This window comes from Onychostoma macrolepis, chromosome 14 (genome assembly GCF_012432095.1).
Source record: "Onychostoma macrolepis isolate SWU-2019 chromosome 14, ASM1243209v1, whole genome shotgun sequence".
NCBI lineage: Eukaryota > Metazoa > Chordata > Actinopteri > Cypriniformes > Cyprinidae > Onychostoma > Onychostoma macrolepis.
The window spans coordinates 21,367,007-21,381,613 of NC_081168.1; positions in this window are offsets into that span (position 1 = coordinate 21,367,007).

Consider the following 14,607-nt stretch of genomic DNA (forward strand, 5'->3'; position numbering starts at 1 on the left):
ATGGTTGTGGTTTGGTAAGTGAATGATGCATTGGTAAAACTTTAGTGACACTTTTCTAAATGTGTGTTTGGACTATGCAAATAAGTTCCACAGGAGGAAAGAAGGGTGGACCACACCGGGAAGGCAGCAACAGAAACAACACCGGAGTTTCTAAGTCTCTGGCATGTCCAGAGAGACACTAACAGAAACATCTCCGTTCTGAGTCTGAGCCCTGCAAGGGTGAGACAACAGCAGATCAGCCTCCGTTCTGAGTCAGAGTCCTGTCAAGGAAAGGACTGCAACAGATCACCAATGTTCTGAGCCTCGGGCCCGTGAAGGAAGAGGCAATAACATATACCAAGTCCTGAGTCTCCAGCTTCAAGGCAGCCACAGATATGACCACGTTCTGAGCCTTCAGCCTGTGAGGAAAGAGATAATCTACGTTCAGACTTCAGAGTCTTCGTCCAGCAAGACAACATCACATGCAGCACGTCCTGAGTCTCCATAGAGAGACAAAGCAGATCGACCAAATTCTGGGTCTCTAGCCCAGAGAGGCAGAAGACACACAGACATTTGCTTCGGCGAGCAAACCTTCTTTCCAAGGTACCTTTGCTTGCATGTTCCAGGCTAAGGACCTTCTGCACCTACTCCTGGGCCACATCTGCGTGTTCCAGATTATAGGATCCTTTGGTGCTCCAGGAGATCAGCATCCTCCAACGCTTTGTGTTCAAGGCTGTCAAAATGGATTCCTGCTCCTTTCCCCACTGCATTGTTACCAGCACAACCAGTGGATGAAGTCACCGCCACCGCCACCGGACTGCTCACTCAACCACAGAGAATGTAACTATCACCTATCCAAACCTCTTCCAGAGACCTTGGCATTGTTGTGTATCAGTATATGATTTTTCTAATTGATATTAGATGTCATATAGCTGATTGCAGTTTATAGCAAATCTCTCATGTATTTGTTTAATGCATAATAAGGTTCTTCACCTTATTTCTTTCAGAGTAGCAATAGTTTATCTTTCCAGATAACGTAGCTCTGACATAGCAACACCCAACATAATCACTTGCATTTTATGCATCTTATGCACTTTATTCCTTTTCCATTCATGGTATTCATTTAGTAGTTGTTGATTACTCTTGTCTATCTTTGTTAATAAAATGTAGTTTATTACACTTGTAGTATTCCACAATCTTTTTACGCACTCTTTCACAGATTGTAGCACCTCTGCTCATCTTTACTTCTGAGACACTCTGCCTCTCTAAGACATTCCTTTTATAGCTAATCATGTTACAGACCTGATGTCAATTAACTTAAATTAGTTGCTAGATGTTCTCCCAGCTGAATCTTTTCAAAATGTCTTGCTTTTTCAGCCCTTTTCTGCACCCGTGCCAACTTTTTTTTAGACCTGTAGCAGGCATCAAATTTGAAATGAGCTCATTTAGTAGATAAGAGTGTAAAATGTCTCAGTTTAAACATTTATGTTCTCTATGTTCTATTGTGAATAAAACATTGGCTCATGTGATTTGAAGGTTACACTTTAAATATCTTGCATTTAAAGGCCGTTTATTATTCAAAGATCATACAGTAATCATCAACAGTGACACTAAAACTGTCACGGTTCACGGGAATCAGGAACAAGGAGACGGGGAATGCACAAAACGAGAGTCTTTAATCCAAATAACACACACACAGGCAGGGAAGACATTCAAGGACCAAAAAACACTAACTGAAAGGACAGGCTTTTAAACTCAGGATAACGAGGGAACTAAGGAGGCACACCTGGAATCAAATTAACAATTAGACTGGGAGACAGAAACTGGGGCACACGGAACACATGGGGAGCAAAACACAACAAAACAGTCCAGGGGCGTGACATTACTCCCCCCTCCCGAACACCGTGGAACAACAGAGGGGGGACGGTGGGAACAATGGCGGAGGCTCAGGTGGAGGACGGACAACCGGGAGGGGGCCGGCAGACAGAGACCAGGGAGGCGACGAAGGAGGGTGGAGCCAGGAAAGTTCAGACATATTCAAAATTGGGCAAACACATTAGTTGAGACTAGACGGACAGACAGTTCACAATCAGCCACCAAGGCTGGTTCAGAGCAGGACAAAACTTCATAAATGACCTCCGTAGCTGTGACAGAACAGGCAAAGAGTTCACAGACAGCTTCCATAGCCGTGACAGGACAAACAGGGAGTTTACAGACGGCCTCCATACGTGACTGGACAGGCAGAGAGTTCACAGACAACCTCCATAGCCGTGACAGGACAGGCAGAGAGTTCACAGACGGCTTCCATAGCCGTGACAGGACAGGCAGAGGGTTCAAAGATGGCTTCCATAGCCATAACGGGACAAGACAAGAGTTCATAAGTGGGCGCCACTACCGTGACCAGAGCTGAAGTGAACGGCGCCGCCTCAGGAGGTTCTGCAGCCTCAGCCGCCACCTCTGGAGGACCTGGAACGGGCACCGCAATCTCTGGAGTTTCGGCGGTAGTGGAAGCAGCCCAAACACATAAAGCAATCCCCTATACGGGAAATGCTGCAGACAGGGGAATCTGTTCAAGAAATAGATGGCTAAAGTGAGTAGGTTTGGGGATACCAGCTGAGCGTGCAGACACCAGCGGTGCATCCCTTACACGGGATACCAGACTGGGATACCAAAGGACTGACCTCGAAGATCTGGGTGCAACAGACGTGACTTGACTCTGGAAGATCAGCTGAAACATGACAACACTCTGGAAGATCAGCTGCGACGTGACAAGACTCTGGAAGAACAGCTGAGACGTGACGAGACTCTGGAAGATCAGCTGAAACATGACGACACTCTGGAAGATCAGCTGTGATGTGACAAGACTGGAAGAACAGCTGAGACGTGACGAGACTCTGGAAGATCAGCTGATTCATGGCATGATTCTGGACATGACTCCGAACGAACAGATGCAACTTGGCTTGACTCATGAAGAGCAGATGTGACTTGACTCAGGAAGAGCAGCTGGGGGGGGGGTGTATATAGTTGCCACTCGTAGTACACTTGAACCATCTTTCATACACTAGAACACTCAAGTGTACTACAAGTGGTAACAATTTATTTATTTTTTTAATACAGAGATAGTATGTTAAACATGCATTTTAGTTCATATTCATGGTGTCTCAAAATAGCACATTTGAGTACACTTAGATGATCTTAAGTTTATCTTAAAAAGTACTAAGGAATAATTATTTGTATATCAAGTACAAAATTAGAGCACGAAAATAGAGCACTTTAAGTACATTATGTAAGTGCACTTCACCTGGGATATGTCATGCCATAGCGTCATTAAACTAACATCTAACAATGGACAAAAGTGTTATGTTGTTGTTGTTGTCGTTTTCAATCTCTGACTCCATAAAGGCTGCTGTGCAATTTGTCCCCTGACTAAGCATATAAAGAATTTATGGGAAGCATTTAAATAATCATGAATGCACTTAAAGAATGCAGAATTGAATTGTTAATCGTTAATCGAATCACATCGCATTTAATTGTGAATCGTCTTGAATCGAATCATTCTGAATTTGCAAAAATCACTCTTGAATTGAATCAATATCCTATGAATTGTGAATCAAATTGATTTGCTGTTTACCCAAAGATTCATAGCCTTTGCCTGAGTCCCAATGTGCATACTATCCATCCTAAATTCTATGTGATATTAGTAATTTTCAATACTATTTAGGGCAGATAAGGTGGATAGTATGCACACAGGGACGCAGGGCAAGTCAGCCGTTAAGCGAGTGAACACCAGTCTATTGTTCAGTTGCTGTACAAGTAGGATGATTGGTCGATGTGGTATTTGTCCCGCCCCTCCTCCATTGATTGGACGGCTGGCTAAAAAGTGACAATGACAAGTGCTGCATTCTACCCAAAGCTAAACAGTTTATCAACTCTCAGCTACAAAAAAAACAAAATAATAAAAAAAAATAAAACTCCAGAGCATTGTAAAATATTATAATGGAATTGCATCAAAATTCAGTGTCATCAGTTTGCCAAAAAGAACACAGAACGTTTTACGCACCATTTACACATGGTAGGGAGCAGGTGTATATTTCTTTCATAACAAATAACATTTTGAAAATACAAACATCTTCATGAATCCGAAAATTTACGTCAGAACAGCTTTACGAACGATTTACACAAAAATTTGTTCTGCTCGTGTTTCATGAATGAGGCCCATTGAACTGAACTGATGAGCTGAATAATGACACTATTGTCTTATTACAGCAGTATTTGAATTTCTCATATTTTATATATTTGGTCTCATATTTGATCATGTGTGCATCCTTGATTCTCTAATTTTCATGTTTATTATTGTGAAACTGCTATGAAACAATCTGTATTGAAAAAAAGGTCAAAAAATATTATTTATTTATTCTTTTATATACTCTATTATTTATTTATTACTCATATTTACCTCTAAAGAGTGCATAGTACCTTAAAAGTACACATCGGTACCTAAATGCTACAATTTAGTACCTTTTGAATACCACCCCATTGACAACTTTTATGACAACTTTTTTTTTTTATTATTATTAAATCACTATATATGTTGACAGCATCCAGTAGGAACAATAGCATCAAACTTTAAAGTATGAATAATAATAATGATAGTGATGTTTGCTACAACAAGTACTAATAATGAATAAGTTGCTTAAGGACAGCAGATGGACTTACTTCTATATTTTGTGTCCATAGAGGTCATCCTGTGAGCGTTTGGGGAAGGTAGCAGACTGATTCATTGGCTCTGGTTTGTCCTCTCTGCTCTTTGCGGCCTGTTCGGGGATCATGGGAGAGTTATGATGTCACCTCCAGCACAGTTTAATGGGGGGTCTCAGGGGCGTCGCCACCAAATTGAGCTGTCAGACTGTCGCCCTCCTCAAAAGAACAACCTCAGGAAATCCGTGAGGGAGGGGGAGCAGATTCAAACTTCAAAATTCATAATAATCATAATTATGAGATAGTGTCACACACCTGCACAGTGGTGGGGAGAATTCTGACTACGACCTTTTCTTGTGAACCTGAGCACTTAGTAAAGAACTGGTAAACCTGATTCAGTCTGTCAGAGTATTCCATTCTGTTTCTCAAAAATATTAGTAATGATTTAAATATTTGATTATGCATTTGGTTCTGAGCATAAAGACGGCAGCCAAAACACCCGGATCACTTTGAAATGAAAGAGATAATATTTTTCTGTAGTCAGACTTTGAAGATATTAAACACAAACTAATTCTTTCCTTCTTGGCAAACAAATGAGTATTACGCCATCCCAGTGTCCCTCAACTCTACATCAAATGAGTTTTTCATGAGCAGTACATTTCAAATTCTAGCAAATGTTTTAAACATACAAAACCCAATGTTTGAAACTCTGATAATGGCCTGTTACAAATTTGAGAATGAATAGACTTATAGGTGAATCTCATAAACCTGTCAAACATTTTCTCAGAAGCATAATAAGCCTAAGGAGATCACAGAAACCAATGACACCATAGAGAAATGAAGCCTAGGACATAATTAAGCACAAAATCAAAAGAAAGAAACAAGAAATGTTATTTTGATTAAGAAAATGAAGCCTTTTTAAGGAATATTACAATTTCTTGCATCATGACATTATTTTTATGCAATTATATTATTGCAATTAATTTATGCAATAATAAATTACACTGCCCAAATGTCATGACCTTATTTCCATAGTCATAATTGCAATTAAAAATATAAAATAAATGTTTATTAATGTTTTGCAATTCATAATTATTGTAATAAAATATAACAAATGCATAAGAAAATAAATAAATAAATAAATATATTTTTTTAAATTTATTTATTTTTCTAGTAATTACATTTGAAAATCACTGCCTAAAATGACTGCATTTTAGTAATGGACATTTAATGCGAATCACCATTGAGGTGATTTTTGACTATATATTGTCTTTATTGTAGCACACAGTAGAGAACCAACAGTAAAGGGAGACAGAGGGGGAACTGGACTGGGACATGACAGAACTCAAACTTATATGTCAGGTTTAACGCACTACTATCCATGCCACAGCTCCGGCCTGGCCATTTTTCAAGAGATTCACCTTAATATGTCAGCATTTCTTTCAATTTTACCACGCTAAATGTTTTACAGACTGCAATAACTGCATCACCATGAAGTGAATCTGTGTCTTAAAATGACACACATCCATCATAGTTCAATATCAGAGAAATGAGGTTCCCTCTGGTGAAATATTCCGACCTGCACTGTTTGAGGATTTTCCAGTGGCAACCTAAATTGCACAGTTTAATTTTACCGCCTTGTGTCTATGTAAAGATATGAAAGGCCCCCTGGTGCAGTGTGAAGTTCAATTTTAGCTGCGCACGTAAGCGGAGCCGCGCAGAGACATCTGAGACAGACACCGTTTTACTGAGTATATAGGTCATTTAGCACGGGAACTAATGTTCGTGGGGAACCTCCATCCCTTCAAGGTGCTCTTGAACCCTTAACATGCCTCTAAACCATCTCTTAGATGATGGGAATTAGCTATGCAGTGTTGCTGTTTTATTTATCGTTTGCATTCTGGTCATTTTATGGGTAAATAAGCTGCAAAAGTGAATTCCAAGGGAATGTTCTCAATCTTGGGATTTCTCAAGATGCATCGAAGACCTCTAGTCAAAAAATGCCAACTTTAGAAAAACAACATCTTCTCTGCTTCATTGTGGTTTCCATGGATACAATCAATGGTCTGAGGTAAAAAAATAAAAAATGTGGAGCATGAGATCTCTTCGTTTTTTTTTTTTCCTTTTCTCTCCTCAGTCCTGCCCAGTCTTTATGGCAGATGATGAGATGGGGCGGCAGTGAAAGCCCCTCTGACGCAGACTGGAGATCGTTACCCAGGTTCCCCAGCGGTGCTGGTAGCCTACTTTGCGCAATACAGGTCAATGCGAGTCGTTCTCTCTGTGGTGAAGCAATACGCCCTCACATTCAGGGTTTTATAACTCACACAGAGCACACTTCTACTGTACTGCCCTTACTGATCACTAAACGTTTAGTATATATACATGCAAGCAGCCAGGGTGAATCTTTGCTTATCGCTCTGACACTAATGACACTAAACATCCTACAGCTAAACTAATGAACTGCATTACTCAATGTAAGAATTGTTCATTCCAATTATTAATGAATTCAACTATTTAATGAACATCTGTGACTTTCATCATCTTTACAGAAGCAATAAACCACCCGAGGCCTTGCATTACTGTAATTTTAGGTACGTGCTTCATGTGTAAAAACACCATTTACTTTTGGTGAAATCATAGTAATGCAACATCTCTCATTGGTTTATTGCTTTATTTCCATCTGGACGTTGTAAAGGGGTGAGTGGGGTAAGAAGAGCTAGTTTTAACTTACATTGTTTTGCTCCAGGCGAGGAGGAGAAAGGAGACTGAGGTAAAACTAATTCACCTAATTATATTTCAGAATGTCTCCTATCAAATTAAATGATAAGGATCTAAATGACAGGTCCAAAGAAATGTGACTTCTCAAAATAGTCCAGCGCCTCAACTTGCCCCGAAGCATCTGGCTCACTTGCCAACACAATTCTGTAACAAAACGAATATAATCAGTATCAGAAAGTTTTATTTATAATGTATATAATATTTAAATAATGAAAAATATATAGGCTACTTTAAAGCTGCAGTCCGTAAGTTTCGCCTCTTTGTCGCCATCTCTGTTTGAAAACCTGGAATTGCAAGCTGCTTGTGGAATTATCTCCCTTGCATGGGGTTGTGCTCTGGCGTGGCTCCAGCGCGGATGAATTTAATGTTTTGAGGTGAATGTGTTGCTGTCAGTCACCGCGCCGGTGTGGATATTTACTGTACTTCACAATCACAGATTTTAGCCTACGTCTTGGAATATATGACCCAAATAAGAATTTTCACCGCATATTGTAAGTAACAAGTCTGCCACATTTGTTCTGACCAACTGAGGAAAAAGGCATTACAATAATTCGCGCTACCAATGGTGATTTAATCTAACGATCAGTTAGCTCATATCACAAACTGTGCAAATCATTATTATCGTTATACTTTATTCTCAGATTATTAATGTTAACAACATCAGCATTGCGTGACAATGATTATAGTGTGTATTAGCGTGTAGATTTCAATTTCTGTACAGTCTTGTCATACCATTCGAATTTCACATTCAAAAATTATTTTAACCCAAAAAGCTAATTATGCTCCCTTCGAACTGGTTTTCTTTAAATACAAATATTGTGTAATCACAGACTGTAATCAGAAGCACATTTAAAACTGGAATATAATTTAATTTCATTCACATGTGTTTCATAAACACATAATACTTTCTGGATTACAATCCGCCATCAAAAAGATATATTTAATTATTCTAGCTGCTGTGAGAAAAGGCTATAAACGATCCACCACCTGCAGGATCCTCACATGCGATAGCCTAGTAGCCAGGACAACTTCTTTATGTTTACAGACGTGATGTAATGACGCAGTGCCATGCTCGAATTTCCCGCGAAAACCTACCTATACCACTCAAATTAGAAAACATTATTATAAGCTAACCCTTGCTAAAGGCAGGCGATAGTTTTGAACACTGGCTGGTTATGTACTTGCTCAAATATTGAATTTGGATCATTTTTAACCAAAAAAATAAAATAAAAGTTAAGGACTGCAGCTTTAAATTAAATATAATATATATAAAAATGAAATATAATATTATGTATGTATAGGTCTATGTCCTATAAAATGGCATAAATGTATTTTTTCCTTGTACAACAGTTGCTTACTTGCAGATAGTTCCTAAATAAACTTGAGCAAATATTGTCCCATACACACACACACACACACACACACACACATACATATACATATATATATATATATATATATATATATATATATAGTTATCAAGAATGCTTAAATTGACCAAAAGTTATAATAATGACATTTATACGATAACATTGTATTTCCAATAAATTATGTTGCTTAACTTCCTATTCTACAAATAATAAAAAAAAAAAAGGTATCACAGTTTCTACAAAATATGAATCAACACTAGTGTTTTCAACATTGATAATAATATGAAATGCTTCTTGTGCAGCAAATCAGCATATTAAATGATTTCTGAAGGGTCATGTGACACTGAAAACTGGATGATGATGAAAATTCATCTTTGAACACAGGAATAAATTGCATTTTAAGATATATTCAACTAGAAAACAGCTATGTTAAGGTATAATAATATTTCACAATGTCACTGTTTTTACTGTATTTTTAGAGCTTTGGTGAGCACAAGATACTCGTTTCAAAATTATTTTAAAAAAGTTCTAATGATTTCAAACTTTTTAATGGTAGCGTATATTCACTGTCACTGTCAGAAAATAATAATGTTTGTGAGATTAAATTATATAGCCATTTTTTAGCCAGGCTTAACAACTGAATTACATCATCCTATCCCTTTAAACACACGGCCTCTATCCAAAACCCGACCCTAAAAAAAGACAAATAAATGACAAGAATGTGTCAGCCAACCTGATGTCAACAACGTGCTAAATGATTAACAGACTGTAAGCGTTGATTGGCTAAAAAAGGATGTGCTGTTCCTATATGCTTTTTTAGCTGTTTACAGAGCCAGCGACAGGTGTGATTTCTCAAGACACCTATTTCAGTGATATCTGTCATGTAGTTCGGACATTTTATACTCGGTATCTCAAAAAATCACTTATAGCATCTTAAAATGATTTAAATTGAATGGCCTTCTATTTTTGGTCAAATCAGTCTCTCTCTGTCTTCTTGTCTAAGCTGGACAATGATCCTTGCAAACACACTCTATTCTCTGGCCACATGCTCTTTTGACCCTGAGCGAAAGCTAAATTTCTTTATAGACTATCCATAATATTATATAAGTCCAGGTTTTATTAAGAACCAAGAATCTCCTTCAGTCGTAATTCTGTGCGGTTATGAGTGCCATTTATGAAAAAATATTTTAGAACCATCAACCACCCACTTGCTCTGTTCAACTCCATTAGCCACATCCTCAATATGCTGCTGCTGAAGTCTCATAGATCTGCGTTCCCATGCTAGCACGCTCACGGCATACATTTTAAAGGAATAGTGCACTCAAAAATGAACATTCTGCCAGCTTTTACTCACTGTCATGTTGTTTCAGATCTTTATGATGTTATTGTTTCTGTGGAAAATGAAGGGAGGATTTTTGAACAATCTTCATGTGGCTCTTTTCCAGATAATGAAAGTTCTTGGATATTTTGTGTTCTACAGAGGGAAAAAAAGACAGTTTTAGGGTCTGTTCATACCAAGGAGGATAACTGTAACTATAACATTTTAAAGGGGTCATCGGATGTAAAATTCACTTTTCAAGTTGTTTGAACATAAATATGTGTTGGAAGTGTGTGTAGACATCCATCCTATAATTATAAAAATCCACCCAGTGTTTTATTTTTTATTTTTTCAATCCCTATTTTAAAATCCCCTTTCTCAAATCAGGCTGTTCTGCGAGCCCTGTCAGAATGACATAGTTCCCACAATAGTTGATTGACAAGGCCATTTTACCTTAGACCCGCCCTGAGTGAGCTGAGAGATGTCTGCCATTGTGTCTACTCTAGTACAGGGGAAGACAAGATGTCTCCGATTAAGCGATTGAGGTGCTTTGTTGTTGGATGTAATAATGAATATAGCAGTCGTCATTTACTCTTGACATCTGAGCCGCTGAAGACACAGAGGATTAACGCTACTTTCGATTTGAAGTGAATGCGCCCATGCCCATGTTCGCGCGAATCATTTGTGATCCAGCTTCATCTACAGAAGTAGTGAGTATAAGGGTTTTTTAATGAATCTTTGCAAGTCGCCTTTCCTAATAACGTGCTAGTTAGCCAGTTTCACGGCTAAAGTGAACAGTACTGCTCGTCACCCCACAGAAGAGAGGGGCGGGGTCAGCATAGCTCATTAGCATTTAAAGCAACATGGCCTAAAAATCGGCTTGCTGAAAACAGAGCTGATTTTGACAGGGGAAAAAAATGTGTTTTTTACACTACCATTGAGAAATTTTAACCAAAGTATGTTATAGACCAGTGCTTCCCAAACCTATCCTGGAGGGTGTGTTAGATAAGGGAGACTGACAAAAGGTGCAGGGCAGGGGGGCAGCCAATGTGCTGCAGAGTTTAGCTCCAACCCTGATTAAACTCACCTATGTGTGATTTTCTTATGATCCTGAAGACGTTGATTGGCATGCTCAGGTGTGTTTGATTAGAGTTAGAGCTAAAATCCGCAGGAAAGTGGATCTCGTGGGCCAGATTTGAGGATCCCTGCCCTAAAGAATCATATCAAATTGCGCATCCAATGACCCCTTTAATAATTATTCTTCTTTAATATGGAGGCATTTTCCTGCCACAGGAAAGAAAAAATAATAATTATCTCGCAGTACAGACTTTTTTCCCAAAAACTTTTGAGTTTGTATTTCACAATTCTGTCTTGTTCTTGTAATTCTGTCCCTTATGAAAATTAACCATAGTTTATTATAAGTGCGTGATGCAGTTATGTAGTTTCCCCCTGTTTTCACTAGTTGTTAAGCCTGTTTCTGCCATGAAATAAATGGGGGAAAAAAAAAAAAAGTTTTGAAAACCGAAAATTCTGACTTTTTTACCTGAAAAATCTGATTTTAAATCTTGCAATTCTTATTTAAAAAATCAAGATTCTGAGTTTACATATTGCAATTGTTTTTTTGTTTTGGTTTGCTTGTTTTTTTCACCACAGATTTAAAAATAAATAAATTACAAAAATATTTGTCACGGCTCTGTTGGTTTCTGTTAGTTTTTAATTTTGCACTTTTTCCCCGTTTATTATTTCATCATTATGTTCAAGTGTGTGTTGTTAGTGTCCTTGTTTGCTTGTGTATATAAGTTGCTCTCTCATTATTTTCCAGTCATATACATCGATTGTGTGGATGTGTTGCTGTTCTCTCTCTTTGTGGGTTATTGCCCTTTGGATGTATTAAAGATTACCTTCTACCTTTATTTTTGTGCACTCGTGTGTTGTACAGCAGCAGCTCGTGACAGTTTTATCTTTTAATTATCAGTTTATATCTCAGTTTTGACACCCTTACGAAAATTAACCATAGTTTTATTGTGGTAAAAGTGTAGTAACCATGTTTATTTGTTTGTTTGTTTTTTGGTGTATTGATTACCATTTGTATAACCACAGTTTTACTACCAATACCATGGTTAAATTAGGGATAGTGTAGCAAACCCATGGTTAATTGTGGTTAACTGTGAGATGTTTTTGAAATAAAGTCACAATTACCTTTTTTATTTTTCTATTCTGTGGCAGAAACAAGCCTCCGTATTAAAGTCAAGTGGATTCTGATTAGCTGCTGATTTTTCATAGAATGAGAATGATTATTAAAATTTTATAGTTACAATTATCCTCCTTGCTATGAACAGACCTTACAACCTTATATATATATATATATATATACAGTGGGTACGGAAAGTATTCAGACCCCCTTAACTTTTTCACTCTTAGTTATATTGCAGCCATTTGCTAAAATCATTTAAGTTCATTTTTTTTTTTTCTCATTAATGTACACACAGCACCCCATATTGACAGAAAAACACAGAATTGTTGACATTTTTGCAGATTTATAAAAATAAAAAATAAAAAAACTGAAATATCACATGGTCCTAAGTATTCAGACCCTTTGCTCAGTATTTAGTAGAAGCACCCTTTTGATCTAATACAGCCATGAGTCTTTTTGGGAAAGATGCAACAAGTTTTTCACACCTGGATTTAGGGATCCACTGCCATTCCTCCTTGCAGATCCTCTCCAGTTATGTCAGGTTGAATGGTAAATGTTGGTGGACAGCCATGTTTAGGTCTCTCCAGAGATGCTCAATTGGGTTTAAGTCAGGGCTCTGGCTGGGCCATTCAAGAACAGTCACGGAGTTGTTGTGAAGCCACTCCTTCGTTATTTTAGCTGTGTACTTAGGGTCATTGTCTTGTTGGAAGGTAAACCTTCGGCCCAGTCTGAGGTCCTGAGCACTCTGGAGAAGGTTTTCGTCCAGGATATCCCTGTACTTGGCCGCATTCATCTTTCCCTCGATTGCAACCAGTCGTCCTGTCCCTGCAGCTGAAAAACACCCCCACAGCATGATGCTGCCACCACCATGCTTCACTGTTGGGACAGTATTGGACAGGTGATGAGCAGTGCCTGGTTTTCTCCACACATACCGCTTAGAATTAAGGCCAAAAAGTTCTATCTTGGTCTCATCAGACCAGAGAATCTTATTCAGGTGTTTTTTAGCAAACTCCATGCGGGCTTTCATGTGTCTTGCACTGAGGAGAGGCTTCCGTCGGGCCACTCTGCCATAAAGCCCCGACTGGTGGAGGGCTGCAGTGATGGTTGACTTTCTACAACTTTCTCCCATCTCCCGACTGCATCTCTGGAGCTCAGCCACAGTGATCTTTGGGTTCTTCTTTACCTCTCTCACCAAGGCTCTTCTCCCCCGATAGCTCGGTTTGGCTGGACGGCCAGCTCTAGGAAGGGTTCTGATAGTCCCTTCCATTTAAGGATTATGGAGGCCACTGTGCTCTTAGGAACCTTAAGTGCAGCAGAAATTTTTTTGTAACCTTGGCCAGATCTGTGCCTTGCCACAATTCTGTCTCTGAGCTCTTCAGGCAGTTCCTTTGACCTCATGATTCTCATTTGCTCTGACATGCACTGTGAGCTGTAAGGTCTTATATAGACAGGTGTGTGGCTTTCCTAATCAAGTCCAATCAGTATAATCAAACACAGCTGGATTCAAATGAAGGTGTAGAACCATCTCAAGGATGATCAGAAGAAATGGACAGCACCTGAGTTAAATATATGAGTGTCACAGCAAAGGGTCTGAATACTTAGGACCATGTGATATTTCAGTTTTTCTTTTTTAATAAATCTGCAAAAATGTCAACAATTCTGTGTTTTTCTGTCAATATGGGGTGCTGTGTGTACATTAATGAGGGAAAAAAAATGAACTTAAATGATTTTAGCAAATGGCTGCAATATAACAAAGAGTGAAAAATTGAAGGGGGTCTGAATACTTTCCGTACCCACTATATATATATATATATATATATAAATATATATATTATTCAGATTCTGAGTTTAAATATTGCAGTTTTGTTTTTTCTACCACAGAATAAAAAAAAAAACTTTTTACCTTATAATTATCAGTTTATATCTCACATGTTTTGACACCCCTTATGAAAATTGCATATGTTTATTGTAGTAAAAGGTTCAAAACCACGTTTTTTTTTTTTTTTTTTTTTTACATATTGATTGCCGTTTGTATAGCCACAGTTTAACTACAAATACCATGTTTAAACTATGGTTAGTGTAACAAAGCCGTGGTTAATTTTTGGTAAACTAAAGTAAAGCTGTTTTTTTTTTTGTTTTTTTTTAAATGATAAAACAGAATGTTATCCTCAGCTGGTGTGGATGCTAATATAGTTATAATTATGATTATCCTTATAGTAATTTTTTTTTTTTTTTTTTTTTAACAACATGAGGCTGAGTAAATGACAGAA